Genomic DNA, 22,464 nt, shown 5'->3' with positions numbered 1-22,464 from the left:
ACAGCAGGATCTTGAACACGGGGCTGTGCGTGCCTTCGCGGCGCACCCTGGGAAATGTAGTTTCAGCCCTCCGCTCGCCCTGGCTTGTCCTCCCCGAAAGCCCAGCTCGGAGCTATCGCCTGAGCCAGCGGAGATAGTCAGGGCAGCGCTTTCCTAAAGGGCAGTGATTCTTCCCTTCGAGAAGTGAGGTGAGGGGAGAAGGCGGCTCCGCTGGGCAGCAAAACTACAACTCCCAGAGGGACCAGTGCGTTGTAAAGACAAAACTCGTTTTCTGAGACTCGGGGTTCCAGGTTTGTGTTTTGTTCGTTTGTTTAACCCCCTGGCGGGGGGCGTGGTGCCGCCGCGTTTACCCGAAGAGAAACAAATCAAACCCGGAGGAAAAACCCCCACAGGTGTTCGGGCGTAAGCGACTACCGTTGGATTGGCAATTGGCCATGCTTTCGCGGGTTCATTATGTGGGTCCTTCCGGTAGAAACTTTTCAACTCTGTAGTGGGAAAAAGATCTGTGGCTTTTTTGGAAAAGTTATGAATGGCAGCATTGTTCGTAATAGCGGAAAACTGGAAACTCTCTCTCCGGGGTACTGGGAAAATAAACTAGGCACATCCATGCAATGGAATACTATGCAGCAGTTAGAAATAATGAGCTAGATCTACATGTTCAATAGGGAAAAGTGTTCAACACACTTTGTTAAAGAACATTATGTATGAGAATCTACTCATGTCAAAAATAATGTATGCGGACATATAGTACATGTGGATAGGAACCGGACTGGAAGGAGCACCCTCTGAGGTGGAGACTGCCAGGGATGGGGATAGGCAGGGAGAACTTGAGCTTTATTTGTATTGTTTGAATTTTTCTTATGAGAATATACTTGCCAAATCTTGTGTCCTTAATAGGGAGCCTGCGAGGCCCAAGCGGTCAGTCTCAGAGAAGATGAGGGATTCTGCTCTAACTCTGTGTAACCTTGGCCAGTCACTTGGCTATTCTGCCTCCTTGTCTTTATCTGTAAAATGGGGTAATAATAGTGTCAAATGCCTAAGATTCTTATGAGGATAAGATAAATAAATTCTTGACTCCATAGTAAATTCTCCAAAAATATTAACCATTATTATGATGATTGTTGTTATTCCCATTCGGACTCCTTAAAGCTGGATCAATGGTTTGTTCACTATTGTATCCTCAGTCACTAGAACGTGCCTAGGACATTGTAGGTGGTTTAAACAATTTGGATTTGTATTGTTTGTTTTTTTGTTTTTCTGGGTTTTTTTGGCCGCACCACATGGCTTGCGGGATCCTAGTTCCCCAGCCAGGGATCAACCCTGGATCTTGGGTCCTCGGCAGTGAAAGCGTGGAGTCCTAACCACTCTCCCACCAGGGAATTCCGAACAATTTGTTGAATGAAGGAATGAATAAAGAGCAGTCCCCTACTCAGCTCCTACTACCCCGCCTCCTCCCCCAAATCTCTCTCCTTCTCTCAGTCTTCTCCCGCTAGAGTCATCCCCCCTCTTCACTTGGCCCAGGTCTCATCCTCCTTCCCCCACTTCAGCACCTGCTCTCTTCTACTGTGAACCCAGCAGGCCTCCAGGGAAGAGATGAGCTGCCTCCCACTGCTGCTCTTCTCAGCAACGCAGATCCCCGCTCTGCAATGGAGTGGAAGGCAGGGATGCCTGCAGCCGCAGCGTGGCGGGGGCTCAAGGAAAACAGCTCCGAGGAGCTCAGAGGCCAAGGGCCTCCTAGGGCGGGCATGCTGGCCACGTAGGGAGTGGCTCCAAGGCCACCAGCAAAGATACTCACAGAAGGCTTTTTTTTTTTTTTTTTTTTTTGCGGTACGCGGGCCTCTCACTGTTGTGGCCTCTCCCGTTGCGGAGCACAGGCTCCGGATGCGCAGGCTCAGCGGCCATGGCTCACGGGCCCAGCCGCTCCGCGGCATGTGGGATCTTCCCGGACCAGGGCACGAACCCATGTCCCCTGCATCGGCAGGCAGACTCTCAACCACTGCGCCACCAGGGAAGCCCCAGAAGGCTTTTTAATAAGATAAAGCCCTCAGCAGCAGACACAAAAGCATGTAGTTCTCCACCCCACGGTCTGGGGTAGGCAGAGCCATGAAAAAACATTCTGATGCTATAATATAGAGTACATTCTAGTAGTTAAATACAGGGTTTGGAATCAGACAACTCCTCCCCAGTTCTCATCACTTTCTGACAGTGTGAGCAAGCCACTCAAATTCTTTGAGCTCAGCTTTCTTCCTCAGTAAGAACACAACAGTATTTGCCTAACCAGGTTGTTGGGAGGATTCATTGAGCCAATGCATATAAAGGGTCTGGCACGGAGTAGGCATCCAACTTCCTTATTAAACAATCATTCTGCCAAAATGTAAGGGTGCAAGTCTGGAAGGCTTCTTGGAGGAGGTACAATCTGCAGGACCCTGCGTGAGATATGAGGCTGCTGGTAGCAGGAAATCCCTCTGGGAGCCAGGACTACCCACAGGGATATCTTAGGTTGAGTTCCCTAGATGCCTTAGGTTGAGTTCTCAGAGCCTGAGAAAGGGATTCTTGTGCAAATGATCTCTTAGGGCAGTGAGGGAGGCAGGATAGGGCAGGGGAAGAAGCCAAGCAAAGATGTCGGTTCAGCTAAGTCTAGCCTCAGTCTGATCCTCTGGGGAGCTCTGGAGCATAAAATACATCACAAGGTTTATCCCTCTTAGAAGCAAAGGAGCTGGACTTTTTATCCCACATCAGTCATTCGTGGGCTGTGGGCAGGCCAAGGGGAGGTAGGAAAGGAGGGCATCTCCAGGCAAAGCAGCTCACAGGGACTGATACCAGTTCTTCAGAGAAGGGTGCATCTATGAGACATTAGCAGCCAGCACTCACAACAGCAGGGGAATGGGTGCAACCATCCCTATAAAGGTATATAACCAAGAGTATTTACTGCCAGGGGACTGGCAAAGAGATGGGAACTGGATGAAGAAAATGGGGAGAGGATATTAAATTCTCCTACTGGGTCTTCCAAGGAGAAGTTGAAGCAGCTGATATGTTTTTGTTTGTTTGCTTTTTTTTTTTTGCGGTACGCGGGCCCCTCACTGTTGTGGCCCCTCCCGCTGCAGAGCACAGGCTCCGGACGCGCAGGTTCAGCGGCCATGGCTCACGGGCCCAGCCGCCCCGCAGCATGCGGGATCTTCCCGGACCGGGACACGAACCCGTGTCCCCTGCATCAGCAGGTGGACTCTCAACCACTGCGCCACCAGGGAAGCCCTGTTTGTTTGCTTTTATTTTTTGCCGTACCACACAGCTTGCAGGATATTAGGGATCCCACAGGGATCGAACCTGCGCCCCCTGCAGTGGAAGTGCAGAGTCCTAACCACTGGACCGCCAGGGAAGTCCCTGGTATGGTTTTATAAATTTATTAATTTATTTATTTTGGCTGTGTTGGGTCATTGCTGTGCGCGGGCTTTCTCTCGTTGCGCCGAGCGGGGGCTACTCTTCGTCGTGGTGTGCGGGCTACTCATTGCCGTTGGCTTCTCTTGTTGCGGAGCACGGGCTCTAGGCGCACGGGCTTCAGTAGTTGCAGCGCGTGGGCTCAGTAGTTGTGGTTTGCAGGCTCTAGAGCGCAGGCTCAGTAGTTGTGGCGCACGGGCTTAGTTGCTCCGCGGCATGTGGGATCTTCCCGGACCAGGGCACGAACCCGTGGCCCCTGCATTGTTAGGCAGATCCTTAACCACTGCACCACCAGGGAAGTCCCCTGGTATGGTTTTAAATAACTAAAACCCAGACCTGATAGGATTACCAAATAGTTAACCCTTTCTGGAGAGCTAATAAGTGTACTTTATAATTAAGTGGCCCATCTTCTCCAATGCCTGATTTGCCTTTGCCAAATATCTTATGCAGTATGTTTCAAAAGGTGCTGCTATAGGATGTTAACAAGTGTTGCTGTAAAGGAGGTACAGATCCATTAAACAAAGGTAGAAAGGTTTATTTTCTTCCCACAACTTTTAAACTAATATACTGGATAAACAAAAATAATGGAATATTATTCAGCCATAAAAAGAATGAAATACTAATACATACTGCAACATGGATGAGTTTTGAAAACATTATGTAAAATGAAAGAACTCAAACACAAATAACTACATATTGTATGATTCCATTTATATGAATGTCTGGAATAGTTAAATCCATAGAGACAGAAAACAGATTAATGGTTGCCAGGGACTGGTGGGAAGAATGGGGGGTGATCGCTTAATGGGTACAGAGTTTTCTCTTGGGATGATAAAAATGTTTTGGAACTAGATAGAGGTACTGGTTACAAAACATTGTGAATGTACTAAATACGCTGAATTGTATGCTTTAAAATGGTTAATTTTATGTTATGTGAATTTCACCTCAATTTAAAAAAACAATCAGGACAAGCTCAGTGTGCTTGTTGCTAATGGGGTGTCACTGTTCTCAGGCCTTCTCAGTGGACACAGCTAAGGAAAAAAATAACTATATGCATGGGGAACCTCTAGGCTAACCTATAAAGCATTTCACAAACAGGTTAGGGAATCCTTTTTTGAGAGCATCTCACAGGACCTATAATGTAGAAGGCTGACCCAGCGCATGGAATGTTGGTGGAAATGTTTTTGTTTGTTTGGGGTTTTTGTTTGTTTGTTTTGGGGGGATGACTTTTGGTTTTGGTCAAGCCGCAGGGCATGCAGGATCTTAGCCCCCCAACCAGGGAACGAACCCGAGCCCCCTGCAGTGGAAGCATGGAATCTTAACCACTGGACCACCAGGGAAGTCCTATGACTCCTGTTTTAATCAGCACTCTTCTTCTGCCTTTTTGTATAACTTTGGAGAAACTGTTTCTCTGAGCTGGGACTTACTTTATACACCAGACCAATGGTCTCCATTGATATAATTGAAAGGACTGTAAAAAAAGTTTAACACTTTTAAAGTCTGTCAGAGTGCTTTACTAGGTCTCAAGCTCCAAGAAGATAGGGTCTAAGTCTTCTATATCAGTAATTTTCACAGTGCCAGCCAGTGGGCTTTCCACATAGGCACACACATAGGAATAGGTAGTACACACATAGGAATAGGTAGTACACATTCTATGGAAGACCGTGGACCAAGCACTTTACCTCCCTGAGCTATCTGCCAATTTAGTTCTGCCAGAGGCTAAGAAATAATTAATTTAATCAACATTTCTGGAAGGTCTGTTTGGACCTACAAAAGCCGGTCCTCTGCTCTCCAATAGTCTGTTATCTAGTGAAGTAATGATAACAAAAGACACCATCAGTTGAAGCTTCCCCAGTTCCATTCTTTTAATCTTTAGTCTGGATCATCAACATTTAGATCATTTTTAATCTTTGCTCTTACAATGCTATAACAGATATCCATCTCTATATGCAACTAAGAACATGTGCGGATAGGATATCTTCCTAGAACTTACTAGGTCAAATTGTGTGTGCATGTGCAATTTGAAGATATTACCAAGTCTCTTTTCGTAGAGGCTGTATGGATTTCCAGCCACATTGGCAGTGGCTGGAGAATCCTTGTTCCCCACACACTTGCCAAGATAGCTATCAAGCTTTTTGATCTTTGCCAATCTGATAGGTGAAAAATGATATCTCAGTGTGGTTTTAGTTTGCATTTCTTTTATTAAGAGTGAAGGTCTGAGAAAATAAGTGTTGGTTAGAATGTGGAGAAATTGGAACACTTGTGTACTGTTGGTGGGAATGTAAAATGGTACAGCCGCTGTGGAAAACAGTACGGTGGCTCCTCAAAAAAGTTAAAGACAGAATTATCATATGATCCAGGAATTTCACTTTTGGAATATATCCAAAAGAATTGAAAACAGGAACTCAAAGAGATATTTGTAAACCCATGTTCATAGCATCATTGTTCACAATAGCCAAAAGATGGAAGCAACCCAAGTGTCCATCAATGGATGAATGGATAAAATGTGGTATATACATACAATAGAATATTATTCAGCCTAAAAAAAGAAGGAAATCCTGACACATGCCACAACATGGATGAACACTGAGAACATTATGCTAAGTGAAATAAGCCAGACACAAAAGGACAAATATTGTCTTCATACTTACATGCCTTGATAGTCAAATTCATAGAGACAGAAACTAGACTGCTGGTTGTCAGAGGCTGGGAGGAGAGGAAAATGTGGGGAGTTATCCTTTAATGGTACGTAGTTTCAGTTTGGGAAAACCAAAAAGTTCTGAAGATAAATGGTAGTGTTTGTTGTACAACAATGTGAATGTACTTAGTGTCACGGAACTGTACACTTAAAAATGGTTAAGATGGGGCTTCCCTGGGGCGCAGTGGTTGAGAGTCCGCCTGCCGATGCAGGGGACACGGGTTCGTGCCCCGGTCCGGGAAGATCCCACATGCCGCAGAGCGGCTGGGCCCGTGAGCCATGGCCGCTGAGCCTGCGCGTCCGGAGCCTGTGCTCCACAACGGGAGAGGCCACAGCGGTGAGAGGCCCGCGTACCGCAAAAAAAAAAAAAAATGGTTAAGATGGTAAGTTTTATGTGTATTTTAGCACAATTTTTGAAAAAAAGAGTGAAGCGGACTTCCCTGCTGGTCCAGTGGTCAAGACTATGCACTTCCACTGTAGGGGGCACAGGTACCAGGGAAACTAAGATCTTGCATGCCACGAGGTGTGGCCAAAAACAACAAAACATAAAAAAGAGTGAAGCTTTCATGTCACAGCCATTTGTGTTTCCTTCTCTGTGAACTGTCCGTTTATATTCTTTTCACATTTCCTGTTATTCCTTGGTCATCTTCTTACTGATTTACAGAGCACTTTGTATTAGCCTTTTACCCTGATATAAATTGCAAAATTTTCGTCCATTTTCCTATTGACTTGGTTTTTGTTGTGTTTTTTGTGTGTGTGTGTGTTGTTTTTTTTTAAATAAACTTATTTATTTATTTTTGGCTGTGTTGGGTCTTCGTTGCTGCATATAGGCTTTCTCGAGTTGCGGTGAGCAGGGGCTCCTCTTCGTTGCCGTGTGCAGGCTTCTCATTGCGAGGCTTCTCTTGTTGCGGAGCATGGGCTCTAGGCGCTCAGGCCTCAGTGGTTGTGGCTCGCGGGCTGTAGTTGTGGCACATGGGCTTAGTTGCTCCACGGCATGTGGCATCTTCGCGGACCAGGGCTCGAACCCATGTCCCCTGAATTGGCAAGCAGATTCTTAACCACTGCACCACCAGGGAAGCCCTTGTTGTGGTTTTGGTTTTTAGCTAGGTATGAGGTAGAGATCTGACTAAACTTTTAAAAACCATTTTATAAATTATAAATTAGGAGTTTGGGATCAACATATACACACTACTGTATATAAAATAGGTAAACAACAAGGACCTACTGTATATCACAGGGAACTATACTCAATATCTTGTAATAACCTATAATGGAAAAGAATCTGAAAAAGAATACATATATATCCATAACAGAATCACTTTGCTGTACAGTTGAAACTAACACAACACAGAACTGTGTACCTTGCTCTGGATCTCACAGGCCATTAGGGTGGGAGCTGCCAAATGGGTCAAACAGAAAGCCAGGGAGGGAGGGAGCCAGCTCCACTTTGCACCTTGCTACTTAATAGCTGTCTGCCTCCAAAGCCCGGTGCTCACATCCACCATGTTCACTTCCTGTTCCACTGCTTTCCTTGCTCTGGATGCTCACCAGCAAAGGTAGGCTTTTAAGAGAATGAGGCAAATTCAAGTGCTACCCAAGGGGTGATGTTCACCGGGGGCTGTGCGGCTGAGGCGTTGGGAAGAACCTTGTGGAAGAAGGAAAACTCAAGGTAGACTTTGGAGAGTCAGGCAGAATTTGGATGGGTGGAGAGGATAGGAAAACACAACCGGCAAGGGAAAATGGGTAAAAACCGATTTGACATCTAACTGGGAGGTAGTCAGGGTGATGATGGGGCTTCCTGTTGGAGTTGAGGGATAGAGAGGGTCTGTCTGTCTTGCCCATGAAAGGACATCTTAATTCTGCCTGGGTAATCTGCTAACAGAGCTTTGGGAGATGGATGTAAATTCAAAAAGGCTAATTACCTTCTGCCTGTGAGGGAATGTTGCCATTGCATGTGACTCCGGTACAGAGGCAAAGCCCTTACAGGAAGGGCCTGGCAGCTGGTTTTAGGGGCAGAGCATGGGGTTGCATGTGGATTACTTAGCCCCTCTACGGTCTGTGACGGGGACACACACACACACACACACACACACACCAAAAAAAAAACAACAGAAAAGCATTCAAGGGTCAACATTAGTTAGGGCCCAATGCCTCTGGTGGCCTCTTGGCTACTTGCCCAAGGACCTAGCAATAACTTGCCCTTTGGCCCTTGGTGGATGGGAGGAAGGCTAGAGCCTGGGGCCCAAGAACTCATAGCGCATACCCACTTTGTCAAAGATAAACAAAGCCAGGCACTAGTTAAAGTAGTAAGGACAGATTTTAACCAGTATACTATCGCAATAGTATATTGCAACTTCAATTTGCACAGAGGTGACTGGGCCTTTTAAAGGGAGAATGAGGCAGTATGGAGGGAGGTGAGCAGGGGCTCCGTTGAGTCAGGGATGTGAAAAATTACAAAGGGTTGGTCAGTGTAAATGCTGATTAGGCCAGCTGTATTCGTTAGCTGGCAATAATTGAAGTTAGGACTCCACCCACCCACAGAGCCTGGGAGACAGAGGCCCTATCCATTCCAATGATTACATTTCAAGGGAATGGCTTTCAGGTCCTTGAGAAAGACACATAATACATATACATCTGATATACACCTCAAAGGGACAGGAAGAAGTCACAGTTGTAAGCCCTTTTTAGTATAGGCTCTAAGAAAGGGGTGGTGGTGGGGAGCTTATTACAGGTGTTGTCTAGAACAAACAGTAAATTCTGGAGCTTTCTCTGGCAGGCAGTTTAAAGGGGGTTAGGGTCAAACTAGGGATGTGGCCTTGAGGTGTTAGAAACTATATTATTGGGTTTAAGTCTTTTAATGTGGGCGGAGGAGAGTGGATAAAATTATTTGTGTTGAGAGTGTAGGTTTTGTTTGTGGGTTGTTTTTTTTTTTTTTTGGCCGCCCCTCGCGACATGCAGGATCTTATTTCCCCAACAGGGATTTAACCCATGCCCCCTGCAGTAGAAGCTCGGAGACTTAACCACTGGACCACCAGGGAAGTCCCAAGAGTGTAGTTTTTATAGGCCAAGGTTGAGGCCTATTGGAGAAGAGGGCCCAGAGGAGCCTGGCTAGCGTTTGGTGGAGCAGAGAACATTTGTCATCTCACAGCTGAAAGAATCTGAGATCGTGCCTGAGGGTGAAGGTCACCAAGTTCCCCCTTCTGAGGTTTGTAGTTCCCAGAAAATCATGTGGTAAGTAGGGTCTACCTGGGTAGGTGTGAGAGTCACTCTCTGCTACCTGACAAGTCAGGAATCCACCTCCCCACCTCTCAATCCTCCGGCCTGTTATAGATCATCATACACCCAGAAGCAGAGGATACCACTGAGCTGACCCTATCCTATAGGTTTGAGATTTCAACCCCTGGCTTGCACCCAGAGCTTGGGGAGTAGCACCAGGTATACCCCACCTGTCCCTCTTTGAAACAGAAAACTTTCCCAGCTTTGGAGAGAATGCTAAGGGCTAAGGTCTGGAACACCTTTCAGGCCCATGTAGTATTTTCCTTTTACTGCATGAACTGATTTACTTATTTAAATTAAAAAGAGCATTTCTGTGGTAAACTAGCCTGAGACCCCGCTTTCTATAGCCTGGTTCTTCAGAGGCTAATATTATTCCACAGCCGGCCCATCCTTGAAGGACAATGCCAGAACTCTAGCCAACAAACGCCAATAGCAGCCGTTCTCAAAGTGGTTCCCCAAACCAGCATCGCCTGGGAACTTTTTAGAAACGCAAACTCTCAGGTCCACCCTGGAGTTAAAGAAAGAGCAACTGAGGGTATGGGTCAGCTGTGTTTGAACAAACTCTCCAGGAGAATCTGATAGACGCCAGTTAGAGAACCACTGGTTTACAGGCCTCCCCTCTGCCAGTGGGGATGAAACTTGGAGGGCAACCTGGCGCTTCATTAAGATTGAGGTAGGAGGGCTTCCCTGGTGGCGCAGTGGTTGAGAACCCGCCTGCCAATGCAGGGGACACGGGTTCGTGCCCTGGTCCGGGAAGATCCCACATGCCGCTGAGCGGCTGGGCCCGTGAGCCATGGCCACTGAGCCTGTGCTCCGCAACGGGAGAGGCCACAACAGTGAGAGGCCCGCGTACGGCAAAAAAACAAAAAAGAAAAAGAAAAAAGATTGAGGTAGGTTTGGAAATTGGGGGAAGCACGTGCTAAGAGAAGACATGGAAAAATATTTAAAATGTGTGCGCTTTGCCCTAAACAGTTGGGAGATAAGGGCACCAACCAGAGAGTGAGACTGGAATGAGAAGGTGCCCCAGGGGGTGAGCGCTCCAGGAAACCCACAGACTCGCGGCCCCTTTTTCCCAAGTCAGGAAAACCACACGCCCACGTGGCTCCTGGTGTTCTCTCTTCTCCCGCCTGTGCGCAGCGGCCCGACCGCAGCTTGCGGAGCCCGGGCACGAAGCCAAGCTAGCCTCAGGTCAAGGCTCTTTGCGAGCGCAAATGGAAACGGTACCCGGGGCGCGGTTCTCGGGCCGGAGGCTTCCCCTCTAGTCCCAATCGGCTGCAGCTGACCACAGCCGTGTCTGAGAGGCATCCTCGGCTACTTTGCATCTCCCTTGAGATCCAGGTATTCAACCCGGGTCCGGGGCATCGCAGACCCCGCATCCTATTTTCACCATCGCGAGCCCGGCCTTCTGGGAGTGGAGATCTCCCATCCCCCTCTCCCCTCTTGCTCGGTAGAATCCCTGAGCCTTGGCGAAACTACAAAGCCCAGAAGCCCTAAGGCTCACGCGCTATCTTCTGGGAGTAGTAGTTCTGGATGCCGGACACTCCTAGCGGCCTGGCGCAGGCTGGACTCCATATCCCAGCATGCCCAGGGGCGTGAAGGAGGAGGTGGGAGGGGACAGACCAGGAGGATGTGAATGGGGAGGGGGCAGTTGCCCCCCTGCCCCCACCCTTCCCTTCCAGCCGGGCTGGGGTGGGGGGAGGGGCCGGGCTGAGGCGGCGGCGGCGGCGGCGGCTCGGCTGCTCGCTTGGGGAGGGCACGGCGGGCAAGGGCGGGACTGGCCCGCTGCGGGAGGACTGGGGAGCCGCGGAGATAACGGGTCCAGACGCTGGCGGCGGCGGCGGCGGCTTTCTCTGCACTGGCGGAGGCGGCAGCAGGAGCGGCGAGTATGGCCCGCGCGGCGCTCGGCGCTGACTGAGGTGCGCGGGCGGGATGAGGGCGGGCGGGATGTGGGGCGCCCCGGGCCCCTCTCTGCCCCGAACCCCCTCTGCGCGGGCAGCTGGCTCTGCCAGCGGCCCACACCCTCCCAGTCCACCCCGGCAACTTCCCCTGGGTCGGGGCGCTGGGCTCCCCCGTGGGGGCGGGGGTCCGCTTACATTGGCCTCAATCCCCTTTCCCCGCCTTCTGCTTCTGCACCTCCAGCCGCTCCCACGCGTGGCTGTTCCACTCCTTGGTGGCAGCCTCCAGCCCCAGCCCCAGCCCTGGGGAGCGCTCCGTGCCCCAGTCCCGACTTCAGTCCACTGCCTAGTTCGCGCCGCTAACCCCCGCGCGCGCTCCTGGCCTGTGCACTACTGAGAGACCCCTGTCCCGCTTCTGTTGGCCGAAGGATGCCTCTGCACCATCAGCACCTCTCTCCTCTTTTCCCTACCTGGCACTGCCCCCAAGCCACCCACAATGGCCCAGTTTTCTCTGATGAGACCTAACTGCTTGACCTCCTTCCCACTTTGGAGAAACTGAGGCTTGGCATAAACCAGGAACTTGGCGAAGTCCATGCCCCAGCCCTGTGGGGCTGGTCTGAGCCCATGTCTTGGCATGGAAGAGTCATTTCCTCCCTCCAGTCGTTCCTAGGTGACGGGACCAAACTTTCCAGCTCCCTGCTGCAGCTCTGGGCTGAGCTCACTTTAGTCTCCCCTTTGGCTTTCTCCCACTTCTGTTTCCCCCTTCTCCTTCCTGTATTTCACTTCTCGCCTACTCTGCCTGTAGGGTCACCCACCTATTGCTCGTTTACTCAAGTTAGCCTTTTGATTTTTATTTCTTGCCAACTGCATCCATCTCCCATTTATAAAGCACTGCAGAACAGAGTCTAAGGTGGTGTTGGGGGGAAAGGGGAGAGAGAGGGGCTTGGTGGTGGAAAGGGAGTGGCAGCCTCTTTCAACCAAAGCTGCCGAGGGGGGTTCAGGGCACTCTGGGGTCCCTGGGTGAGTCAATCCTAGCCAGTAACGCACACTCCCATCTTGTCTTTGGGACAGTTGTCTGGAAGCTGGTTGGTCATCCCTTCCTCTTATTAGGCCTGATGGACTCCAGCGTCCCCCTGAGATGAAGGGAACCTCCTACATTGGTGGAGATGGCCGTGTAAGAGGAGTCTGGGAGACCACACCCCTCAGCCTCATCTTGCTTCTGCTGCTAACTTTGGAGGGGCTTGCCGGTTCAGGGAAGGATGCCTGATAGGTGCCCTGAGCTCTTTGTGGAGGAAGATGCAGTGACTGTAGGTGGTGATCTCAAGTTTAGTCGTGGTGTTCAGGATTTGAAAGAAAGGGAGCCAGGGCTCAGAGAGGTGGCACAGACTTGCGTATATAATTCAGTTTTTTGTCTTCCTTCGGCAGATTTGCCTATGGGTCACCCCTTCCTAGCCCAGTCTTTCAGTTTCCCAGTGGGAAGTTGGGGGAGGGAGGGAAATCTATGAGCCATCAGGAAGGCAGGCTCTGGGAGTTCCGCTGAGATCCTGAATGAGCAATCTTGATCTGAACCAGATGGTTCTCTGCTTCAGCACCCCTCTCTCATCCCTCCCCCTTGGCTGTGAATAGGACGCCTTTAACCTTGTAACTTGAGAATGGAGGAAGGGAGGCCAGGGGGCCAACTGTCTGTGTGCGTGTTTATGTCTGCATCTGCACTCACATGCGAGCTTGCCAGGGACCTGAGGGAGTGACCCTGCATGGGAATGCGGTGTTGTGATGTGCTGTGGCATGCTCACAGCTCTCTAGGAACTTTCTGAGCCCAAACCCTAGGTAGTGCCAATTTCCAAGTTGCTAAGAACCACTAGGTATGGCCTCGTGGGCTATTTCCCCATGAGCCAAACCTCTGGGCCTGAAACATGCCTCAGGGTGAGGATCACTCTTCTTCAAAAAACTAACTGCAATTATGAGGAGTCCGAAATAGAAGCAAGGGGGGACCGGTTTCCCAGAACTGGAGTTATCTTTTTCCTCCGGTCATGGCAAGAGAAGATCTGAGGGGTGGAGTCTGGCGAGAGGGATGGGAAGCTGGTTCCGTTGCTTTGTTCTATACCCCATCCTGCCTTGTGTGTTTGTGCACTTGATTTTGACCACCATTAAACTATGGAAGTTCTTCAGACGTGTCCTCATTTATGAAATACCGCCACCGGCTTGGTCCTTGGCGCATAGTAGGTGTTCAGTAATTTGAGTTAAAGTGGAGAGTCTTGCAGTTAAAGGGCAGGATCTCTCATACTTGATCAGACATCAGAATCCCCCTGGAGAGCTGTTCAAAGCACAGCTGGCTGGGCCCCACTCCCAGAGTTTTCTGGTTCAGGCAGTCTGGGTGGGGGCTAGGATTTGATTTGATTTCTGCCCAGTTTCTTGGCCATAACACTTGAGAACCACTGGTTTGGGGCCATGACAGTTGCTTGGGTGATTAATCCAGGCAGATGTAAAGTCTTTTTTTTTTTCCTTTTTTAAAATAAATTTATTTATTTATTTATTTGGCTGCATTGGGTCTTCGTTGCTGCACGCGGGCTTTCTCTAGTTGAGGCGAGCAGGGGCAACTCTTCGTTGCGGTGCGCGGGCTTCTCATTGCGGTGGCTTCTCTTGTTGCAGAGCACGGGGTCTAGGTGCGCCGGCTTCAGTAGTTGTGGCGCACGGGCTTCAATAGTTGTGGCTCGCAGGCTCTAGAGCGCAGGCTCAGTAGTTGTGGCGCACGGGCTTATTTGCCCTGCGGCATGTGGGATCTTCCCGGACCAGGGCTTGCACCCATGTCCCTTGAACTGGCAGGTGGGTTCTTAACCACTGCGCCACGAGGGAAGTCCCCAGATGTGAAGTCTTAAGAGAGATTTCCTCCGACCTTGCTTCCCCGCTCAGGCTTGTCCTGGCAGCTGCCCTGGATTCGCCTTTTCCTTCCATTCTCATGCTGCCCAGTGTTGGCTAGGTTGATGGTAGGGGTGACTTGTGGGGCCTGAGCTCCCAGTCCCCCTGTAACTACATAGCAGACACTGCCCTATGGCTATTTGAAAGAAGGCCCCACAAAAGCAGGACATTTAGGCCCCAGGGCTTTGGAAAAGAGGTGGCTGCGTGGACATGGAGAAGCAGACGCCAAACCCGGCACTCATCTGCCCTGTCCCTCAGAACGAGCAGGCTGGGGTGCTGGCCATGCTGCACACTGGACAGGATGCCTGGGAATCTCTGAAATTTAGAAAAACAGGAGGAACCCCTTGCATTGTGCTTTTACTTTGCCAAGCATTTTCCACCTGTTGTTCTTCAGGAGGTTGATAAGGCAGATGTAGACGCAGGCGGGGTTACTGAGAAACAGAGAGATGCACTGTGGGTCACACAGCAGGCCCAGGGCTCCTGATTCCAACCCTCTGATGGAGCATCTGCTAAACCAGTCGCTATGAATAGCTGGAATAACGGCTGCTGTTCCCTGAGTGCTTATTCCTCACCGGTCACCGGGTTAGATGCTCTCACATGTCAGCTTGTCAGATCCTCACAGCAGTGTTGTGGAGTTGGCATTATTGTCACTCTTTCATAGATGAAGCACTGAGCCTTGCAGAACTTATGAGACTTGCCCAAGCTCAGACAGCTGGTAAGTAGAGGATACGGAAGTCAGACTCAGGCCTTACTGACAGCACACCCTGTGCTTTGTGTCACTCACTGCCTGTCTTGCCCGGAAAACCTGTAATTGTCCTCCGGGTTGTCTGCCCCCAGAGCCTGGTGAATTTTACTGAGCCTGGATCTATGCCGGGTGTTGTGGAGGAGAGAATGACCAAGTCACTGTCCGCTGGGAGAGGGATAAGACAAGTACACTAGTGTCCACAGTGGAAGGCAGAAGGGGCAGCCAGTGGTTTGTGGGTTTAAAGGAGGCGAAAGTCACCCACGTAGAGGGTTCAGAAGAGGCCTTTGGGTTGGGCCCTGAAGGGGCAGGTAGAGTTGCAGCAGTGCCTACAGGCTGGAGAGTATGCAGGCCAACAGGTGCAGAGAGAGGCCATCATGGCACTTTTAGGGAGTTTTCCCTTTTGGTTGGAGCATAGGAGAGGTACTTCAAAAAGCAGTGAGAAGATCCTGTTTGGTTACAAGCAACAGCTTGGCTGATTTTGGCAGGAAAGGACTTTATTGGAGGGCTATGGGAACTCCTAGAATCTGAGGGATGACTCAGGACCCAAGTCCCCTCCAGGGTCTTGGAGTGGGTAAGGCAGGAGCCAAAGTCCAGCCTCTTCAGGGTACCACTGTCGCCAGGATAAATCTGTTCCAGCTGTGCTCTGTAATTTTGTCACCACAGCTTGGGAGTCATATCCCAGGGAGGATATGTCTCTTTGGCCCAGGCTGGGTCATGCTTCTTCCCTGGCCAAGGAAGGGCTGGTGGCATGGTAGGCAGTCCCCCCAGACTGCATCCAAAAGCTGAAGTCCCCAGAAGAAGTGGCAGTGGACTGCAAGAGATCAGTCCAGCAAGGTGCTCAATGAGCACTCGAATCGGCAGACAGCAAAGGGAGGGCTTGGTTCTGAAAGGTTTCTGAGCAGGCAGAGGGCAGGCTGGCAGCAGGGTATAGCTGGGTCATAAGGGGACAAGAAAAGAAGGGAGGGAGGAAACGGAAAACTAGATAGGGTCCAGGTGAGATGTAATGAAGGCTGGAACTTGGCAGTAGAAATGGAAAAGAAGGGACTGATTCTAGAATTGTGAAAGTAGATATTTTCTGGAACAGACACTTGATTGGCTAGGGTTTGACACTTCATTGCTTGGGTGATGAGGTTGGTTCCTTTAGCTGAAATGGGGCAGTCAGGAGGAGAAAGAGTTTGCAGAAGATGATGTGCCTTTGCTTTGGAGGAGCTGCACGCAGGATGCTCACAGCGCCCATGGAACCCTGGTGAGCTCGTTACTCCTGACTCCATGCTGCCTGAGATTTGGGGCCTCAGCCCTGAGGAGGTGGGGCCCCAAAGCTTCCGGGGTCCAGTACATCCTGAAAGCAGCTGGGGCTTTGTTGTCCACGCTCAACATGCCTACATCTCTTCTGTCTCCGCACTTCCACCTGCGTGACCTTCTTCCTCCTCCTTCCCCTTCCCCACTCTCAGTTCCCATGCCCCAGATTCCCCCACCACGTGTTCCCAATACCTGAGCCCTTACCAACTAAAGGACCTGGCCCAGCTCTCTGGGGACTTAGGTTTTAGATTTTCCTCCCTCTGTGCTCAGGATGGTTGTTAACAAGTCCTCACTATTAGGGCAAACATCTCCAAATGACATTTTGCAAGGAGAGGGTCTGAACTTTGCCTGCCTGGGGACAACAGGCTTTTCCTCCAGTTAGGCCGGGCTCACCAGGGACGCCTGTGTGTTTCCCTAAGCAGCCATTCTAGAGCACTTCTTGGTGCTTATTCATAAATCATTATACAGCATATTGTCAATCACGCTTTCATGTTGCCATGGCAGATCTCTCCTAAGGCCCTAGGGCATAGGCTGGGCTTTGGGCCACCCCAACTTTCTAGCTGAGAACTGGGGAAGTTTCCTCCTACAGGAACGGGAGGGAGGGGACAGGGTCCTCTCTGGGGTGGGGCAGGAGGGGCAGTGCTGAAGAGTACTTATCTCCACAGATTCTCAGAGAGAAGGTCATCTTCCTGGGTGAAGAGGACTGTTCCCCTCAGTTAGAGCTGTTAGCATTCAAATATATGTGATATTTTGTCACCTGTGAATGCAGTGCATTCCACCATGGACAGTAGGGTGAACCAGGGGCAAGAGAAATCTAGAGAAAAATGTCACTTTTCTTTATTTTGATGTCGGTGCTAAATTTGTATTTGTGAAATAATAACATTAAAATGAAACAAACAGTTCTGCTATCAGCTGTTGAAAAACATCCTCAAATGGCTTCTTCCTTCAAGGGGATGTGACTCTGCAAATGAGGAAGTCCAGAGAGGGAAAGAGGTTGACTGACATCACCCCACTGGCTGCTGATGTGGGAGGGGAGCCGGCAGCACAGGGATTTCCTCCCTGGAGGGGCATTGTTCTCTGTCCTGTAGGCCTCTGTTTCTCATCTCTTGCTAGTTTATCACCTTTGCCCATTAGCATCCTTTTTCCTTTTTTCTCCTTCTCTTCCTCTCTAGGATCAGGGAGGGAAACAAACCAGAGGGACACAGAAAGCAGCCCTGCTTCTGTGCAGTTGAGGCATGAGGCCCATCCTGTGCATGAGGCCCATCCTGTGCTCGAGGGAGGGCAGGAGACCCTGAGGTGCTAGGGCATGACCCAGGGACCCCGGAGAGCAGCCCTCACCCTTTCTCTCCACCCTTCCGCTGTAAAGTCCTAGCACAGCAGGCAGGCAACAGCCTCCCAGCTTGAGCAGGTCTGAAGCCTTCTGAGGAAGAAAATCGGCAACAAATGCGAATAGCTAATTGGTCTAGAGGGAACTGTTCTGGTGAGGAAGAATCAACAAGTTGTTAGTGTGGCTGAAGGGAATTCAGAGGGGCTGGAGTGGGTAGTGAGAGGGGAAGTTGAGAGGTGGATTGTAGGAAGAGGTACAAGTGAGGGAACTGAGGGTGGGAGTAGGGATTGCCCCTCCACACTCATGTCACCTCCCACAGTTCCACCCTGCTTCACTCCCACTCCTTCCTTCCTTTTTTTTTTTTTTTTTTTTTGCGGTACGTGGGCCTCTCACTGTTGTGGCCTCTCCCGTTGCGGATCACAGGCTCCGGAGGCGCAGGCTCAGCGGCCATGGCTCACGGGCCCAGCCGCTCCGCGGCATGTGGGATCTTCCCAGACTGGGGCACGAACCTGTGTCCCCTGCATCGGCAGGCGGACTCTCAACCACTGCGCCACCAGGGAAGCCCCCTTCCTTTTTTTTTTTATTGAAACGTAATTGACATATAACCTTATGTCAGTTTCCAGTATACAACATAAGATTCCATATTTGTATACACTGTGAAATGTCTACAAATTAGTTAACATCTGTCACCGTGCATAGTTACCACCTCCTTCCTTCCTGGTGGGGAGGGTCCCTCTGGGTTTGCAAGGGACTCTCCCCTGACCTGTCAGTGGAGTGCTCTGCAACCCTCATTCTCACCCAAGTTCAGTTGAAAACAAAATACCTCATTTGATACTGATGGTAAACTGGAACCAGAGTCAGGAGGAAACAAAAGTCTCTGGCCCGGTGCTGAGTCCTCTGGCCGAGCAAGTGGAACAAACAGCAGCCGGCGGGACTGAGGCTGTGCGGGAAGGCAGGGGAGGGGCGAGAGCTCCTGAGCTCCCAGTTCCTGTCTCTCTTGGGTTTTCTAGGGAACCATCTGAGTCCGAGGTGGCCACAAGGGAGTTTCCAGGGATTGGCCTTCTCTCTGTTCCATCCTGTCCCAGAGGGCTTTGTATTTCCCTGAACCCACACCTCTGTAGCTTCTGGCTGATTCCTGGGGCCTCCGGCATGGCTCAGGAGGAGACCCCAGGTACCACGGGTAGAGGGAGATGGGAAAGCCCGAAGGGGGTTTGGAGAGGCATGGGAACCCCGTTCAGGCTCTTCCAGTGTAGGGGAGCCAGTGTTGGCACTTCCTTAGAGAGGAAGATGCTATGAAATGGGAGCAGGGTAAGCAGCTTATGTCAGGGAGGTCCAGCCCAAGGCCACAGTAGCAGCTGATGAATGAAGGGATTTCCTCAGTGCCTGAAAAGCAATTCACGCTGGACCCTAAAGCAGCAGTGGATAAATGTGAGTTCAGATCTCTCAAGTGGCATTTCCTGTGATGAACACAGAAGATACCTCACCCCTCTTTACACCTGGTTGAGATATTTCACAAGGTGTCTTCTTCCACCCATGCTGCCCACCCACTATCCCAGCAGTTCCTGCCCATCCTGGGTCTGTGGGCCTACCCTGCCATTCATCCTGTGCAAAACAGGAAGAGGAGCCAGCAGACCCTCTGTTGTCTGCCACTGTGGCCAGGGTGGGGCCTGGCCTGAATGAGAGCCTCAGGGCAGGGCTATTTGGCTCTTCCAAAGAGGAAGCAGTTTGTTTGGTCAGGGTGCCCCCCGATGATTTTCATAGTCCAGGACCCAGTCTGGCTGGGTGTATACAGGATTCTCACTGTCTTACTTACCTGCAGGGGATTTGGTGCTGTGTGACCCAGGGCAAGTCGCCGCCTCTCTCTGGGCCCCAGAGCCCTCATCTGTAAATAAAGAATTTAAAGACCTGTTCAGGGATTTGCTCTCAAATCGTCTGGTAGACCTGACAGAGGAATGCCATATCCTGAGTGAGGAGATAGTGCTGGGGCCCAGGATGCTGCCATGAAGTCCAGACGTCCATGAGAATCGGTTTGACCTTTCTGCTAACCCGCTTGGATGTACTGAACAGCAGCCAGCCTGCTCCGGCATCTCTCTGGAGAACCTGGGCTCCTGCAGCCAAGGGAGCTGTCCCCGTGCCTCTCGTTGTCCTCATCCCCCCTCCCAACCCTCACTCTGCCTCTGTCCTGGGTTCAGGCAGAAAAACCCAACTGGTCTCTCATTGCATTCTTCCCTTCCTATACTGGCCTATATTGGTTAGGCTTTGGAGTGACTGTTTATAGGCTTCCTGTTTCTTTCTGCTCCCAGTCCCCTCACCTCCTTATACCCTAACTCTGCTCTAGCAAGATTTTTTCCCCAAAGCCAGCATGGGAGGTTGGATGACAGGCTGATCATGGGAGACGCCAGATCGGCAGCACAGACTCCTGGCGGGTCTGCAAGGAGTTGAGAACACGCCTGGAAGGGGGCTGGGTAGAGTTTCTTAGTAGAGGAGAGAAGGAAGATGGTGAGGCAAAGGCCACACATAACATGATGCAAAGGCCTGAACTGAATGGGCAGGGACCACTGGCCCCGAGGAGACCAGTTTGAGCAGAGCATAACATTTCATTGCTCAAGAAGGAGAAGCAGGATGGAGAGGTCTGGCCAAGAGATGGGCCCCAAGAACCACCCTGGCAGGGGAGAAGGCCTGGGCTTTCCCAGGGCTGGGCTGGTTGCACACGATTGTGCTGGAAGTATGGGATGGGTGGTTAATGACTGTTTGTTCTCCACAGGCTGTGAGGCTGCCAAGGGTCAGTCTGATAAGAGGGAAGAGATAGGCTTCTTGAGTTTTATCCTGCCGACAGCTGCCTTCTCTCAGCCTGCGCCACAGATACTGACAGGCTATTGTGGCCCTGCTCTATCTTCTCTCCTTTCTGATATACACAGCCCCTGGCTTCAGCCCAGCTGGGCTTCCCCTGCCTGGCCTCCAGCTCCCGTTCCCATCTGTGGTTAGATGAAGTCTAACTGGGGGAGGGTCAGTCCTGGCAAAACTGAGCTGTTCTGAGGCTGACCTGGGAGTGGAATGTACTCCAGGGTGCGGCCAGGGCTCTGGGCTGAGCAATGACTCCCAGACCTGCCTGGTCCATTTTGGTCTCAGGGTTAACCTGCCACTCAGCCAGCCAGACCTGGGACCATGGGGTCTTAAGGGAGTCCCACCTTTGCCCCAGAGCTTTGGGAGGGCTGGGTGTTTTGCTGGGAGGAGTGGAAATGGGGATCTGATGGAACTTGCATTTGGAAAGATAACTTTGGCCTTTCTCTGGAGAATGAATTAGAGGCGTGTCTGGTGAGTAGATCTGGGGCTTTAGCAGTTAAGGGGCTACTATTGGTGGAGGGTGACAGTTCCTTGGATAGAGTGATGGTGGCAGACGTGGAGGAAGGTAGAAAGCTGAGAGATTTAGGTGGTAAACAGGTGGACTTTATAAGAGGTTGGCTGCAGGAGGTTGAAGGAAGGAAGGGACATAGATGACTCCCAGGTTTCAGGGTTGGCTGGATGATGTCCCTTTCCAGACACTGGGAATACAGAAGGGAGTCCAGTTTGGGGGGCTTAGAGCGTGCGTGAGTTTGATTTGGAGCAGGGTGAGTCTGAGGTAATTTTGGGTGCCTCTAAGGTATGTCATCAAAGGAGCGGCTTCCAGAAATGAGTGGGATAGATGTGTCTGGAGTTCAGGGGAGTGTCTGACATCATTTGAAAAGCCAGACATGACTCTTAACAGGTTGAGAAACCGGTTTGGAAAGAGTTCCTCCCAAAATCCATTGCCAGATAAGGAATGGAACCTAGGGTCCTGACTTCCTGTTGCGTTCCATGTCCAGGGTCATCTTTTCTTTCCCTGACCACTTCAGCCGGTTCAGGGCCCAGCCAGGGCCCTCCAGTCTTGCTTGTGGTGAGGGGACTCTGGCTATGGGCATTCCTGACCCCACCCAGGCCACCCAGAAAGGCCATGCATGTCAGTGGCTCTCTCACCATCTGTACATCTGGGCAGTGTCCGCGGCTGGAGAAGGGTGTGGGTCCTGGCCAGGAATGAGTCACTGATGGGAATCCCAGAATCACTTCTGTTCCTGTGGGCCCATGGGCCTCTGAGTTGGGTTGACCTATCAAGGACAGGGTTTTAGGGCCAGGTTCAGGGCAACCCTTCTGCACCAGATGGCAAGCGATACTGTAGTGGCTTTTTAAAATTCCTTTAAATGAAATGGAAAATGGTTGTACATGTGTGCAAGATTGTATCAGTTGGACTTCTTCAATTACAACAGCCAAGAATCCAACTCAAAGTGCTTTGATAAAAGGGAATCCGTTGACTCATACCTGAGGGAATGGCTGGCCACATACAGGGAAGATGAGGGACTCAAACAACTCCATCTCACCCCGCCCTTCTCCATGGTGACAGCATTCTCAGTTCCCATGTGGTAGAAGGTGCCTGTCAGCAGTGCAGGCTGACTGTACCTGTCAGCAGTCCTGGGTTCACTGGGAATCAGGGTCCTTGCCCAAACTTGGATCAAGTACGTGGCTGGCTGCATTTGATGCTCTGATTGGCCAGGCACAGGGATGGAAATTTGGGGAGAGATGACTCCCGAAAGGAAAATGGGGTTGTCATGCATTCTAAAGACTTTGTGTATTGAGGCAGTAGGCAGAGCTAGGTGTGCATGTCAGAATCACCACTGTAGACAAACCTATAAGGATTTATTGCCATGTATTCATTTACCTTGTTAAAAACTGAATGCTAGCATGTAGAATGGGACTTAGAATCATTGAGTCATTCCATTTACATATCAGGAAGTGGGGTTGAGAAATATGCCTGATCTCCTCAAACCAGTAGGTAGAAGAACTGAGTCCAGAACCCAGGTCA

The 22,464-nt window shown here is 50.6% G+C and overlaps 1 protein-coding gene across 5 annotated transcripts in view; it reads left to right on the top strand.

The window, feature by feature from the left end:
* Positions 1 to 179: 179 nt before the first annotated feature.
* Positions 180 to 22,464, top strand: part of ST3GAL2 (ST3 beta-galactoside alpha-2,3-sialyltransferase 2) — an 81,230-nt gene continuing 58,945 nt past the window's right edge. For 3 of the 5 annotated variants that reach the window (XR_003435424.1, XR_003435425.1, XR_003435426.1), the window contains exon 1: positions 11,138 to 11,325. The gene's annotated coding sequence lies outside the window, so the exon portion shown is untranslated. Of the gene's footprint in view, positions 291 to 11,137; positions 11,326 to 22,464 lie in introns of those variants that run through there. The other 2 variants (XM_027119334.1, XM_027119333.1) reach the window with 2 other exon arrangements.

Source organism: Aethalodelphis obliquidens, unplaced genomic scaffold, assembly GCF_003676395.1.
Source record: "Aethalodelphis obliquidens isolate GAN/ISIS:26980383/991018 unplaced genomic scaffold, ASM367639v1 scaffold20, whole genome shotgun sequence".
Taxonomy (NCBI): domain Eukaryota; kingdom Metazoa; phylum Chordata; class Mammalia; order Artiodactyla; family Delphinidae; genus Aethalodelphis; species Aethalodelphis obliquidens.
This window is presented reverse-complemented; position numbering and strand designations above follow the sequence as displayed.